Source organism: Pelecanus crispus, chromosome 1 (genome assembly GCF_030463565.1).
Source record: "Pelecanus crispus isolate bPelCri1 chromosome 1, bPelCri1.pri, whole genome shotgun sequence".
NCBI lineage: Eukaryota > Metazoa > Chordata > Aves > Pelecaniformes > Pelecanidae > Pelecanus > Pelecanus crispus.
The window spans coordinates 137361890-137364000 of record NC_134643.1 but is presented as its reverse complement, the minus strand read 5'-3'; the positions used below and the strand labels follow the sequence as shown (position 1 = coordinate 137364000).

Sequence of the window (2111 nt, the reverse complement as noted above, 5' to 3'; positions counted from 1 at the left end):
CAATAAATCACAGTAAGTAGATGGAAAAGTAAGAGCTGAAGGAGGAAAAGGCAGAGAATGTGGTAGGAAGGGACAGCGTGTTTTCACCCATGGGAACTGCATGGCTGTAAATCTTCCAGGTCACTGAATTAAGAGGTGCCTGTTACCTTCTCCGTGGGAGTTTACTCAACATGGTCCTGCAGCCTTTGCTGGTGTGGATTGTCTCGGTGGCTCCCCATCATTTCCTGGAAGACAGAATCAGGCTCACAGGCTGCACCTGTCAGTGCTCAAGCTGCATTATGCAGAATAGGATCCAAACAGGCATCTCAATTAATCACACTCATGTATTAGTAAGTAATTCATTAATTCAATAAATTGCTCCAGGACATAGCATAATCAGTCATGTCAGAGATTATAACAAAAATCACAAACCAAAGTGTTAAACATGGGCCCATCCTTGCTGATTCATCATCTGTAGTAATCATTCATGGCAGAACAGGTATACTTTATATACTTTAAGACAGGTGGCATGGAAAATTAATCATCTTAATTGTGCAGATTTCCTCTATCAGATCTGCTGATTGAGCAATATAAGGTCTAAGCTGCAGAAAACACAGAAGCAGGCCACCTCAGAAAAAATAAACATTTTTGCGATCTGCTCACTGATAGCCAGTAAACGCTCTGCTTGATAAATGGGGACTTATCTGTACAGTAACATGTAATTCCTCATCCCCTAACCCTCAGGCACAGGGCTGAGACGGTGCTGTAGAGACCAAGAGAAGCCACAGCCATAGCTGGAGCTGTGAGAGCACACACGAGCAAACTCCTTCTGCAATGCCAATGGTTGCGGAAGGATATGCTGCCCAGCATATCTCCATCATCCTACTTTCTATTGTCTGTTCCCAAACAGGCCACTGTACCTCAAAGTGATTTCAGCTCTTTTACTATTTGTCCAGCAGGTTTCCCACCGTGTGGGAAGCCTCATTATTTTGACTTGGTAATGTTAGGTTAATGGTTGGACTGGATGATCTTAAAGGCCTTTTCCAACCTAAATGATTCTAAAGAAAAGTCCAATCAATAGGTTTCACTCACTTGGACCTATCCACCTAGTAATGATTTTATGGCAACATCACAGCACCCAAAGAACTGAGCTGGAAGGGACCTCAGCCCCCAATGTCCACTTAAACACCCCTACCTCATCGTTAACAGATGCCCATCTAACTTCTTACAGATCTCCAATGTCATCCTCAAACAATGTATCCCAGTCTTTTGCTTTGTCTGTGTTTAGAAAGGTTTCTTACCATCCTCTTACAAGCTAAGCTCATTACTTCTTGTCATGTCTACCACACACTTGGAAAAGAGACTGCTCCCTTGCTTTCTGCAGCAGCCTTTTGTGCCTCTGAAGTTTGCTACCCTCTTCCCCATCCAGTTTCTCTTCTATACTGATGATTCAAATGGTCTGGTATTTTTGGCTGCATTTCCCTATGCATTTACCTATGCAGGAAAAAAAGTGCAGAATTAGATAGAACAAGACTGCCTGCAGATTAATACTGGTGTCGTTAAGTTGGTTAAGATAGTCAAAATTAAGTTAAAGCTAGAAGGAAAAGAGAGAAAGAGAGACATCTTTTTTAAAAATGCCCTAAATACAACAGAAGAAAAGAACTCATTCCTATTGACAGACCATTTCTATATTTTTCAAGTCCAGAAGAGAGAGGTCAAGCTACAATGCAAGGAAGGAAATAAGCTAATTTCTCCTCTTTCTGCAAATGAATTAAGTTATAAGTTTTATAGAATAGTTATAAAAGGCCAGAAGAAGTTACATTTGTGAGCAGAAATTGAAAGACCTTGCTGAAAATGCAAAATTCACTTCTTCACACAAAAAAGGGTCCATTTTCACCACAAAAAGTTTTCCCGTTCTTTGACTAGTTGTAGGTAACTGAATAGGCTTTTGCTATCATTGTCCCAACTTGCAGATGGCATTTAGAGGTCATGTTAATTGGCTGCATAGATGTGTATTGCTGTTTTACTCTGCTTACTTTTACAAACACACACATGTGCCATCTAGTAGGGACAATGCAAGGCATACAAATAACAACTAGTGCATTGTAATGGGACTCACATTACACAGGGTA

The 2111-nt window shown here is 40.8% G+C and overlaps 1 non-coding gene across 1 annotated transcript; it reads left to right on the top strand.

Annotated features, from left to right (window-relative positions):
* The first annotated feature begins 903 nt into the window (after window positions 1-903).
* Window positions 904-963, top strand: LOC142597201 (U7 small nuclear RNA). Its single transcript, XR_012832018.1, has one exon. It is a non-coding gene; the product is annotated as a U7 small nuclear RNA (small nuclear RNA).
* The last annotated feature ends 1148 nt before the right edge of the window (window positions 964-2111 follow it).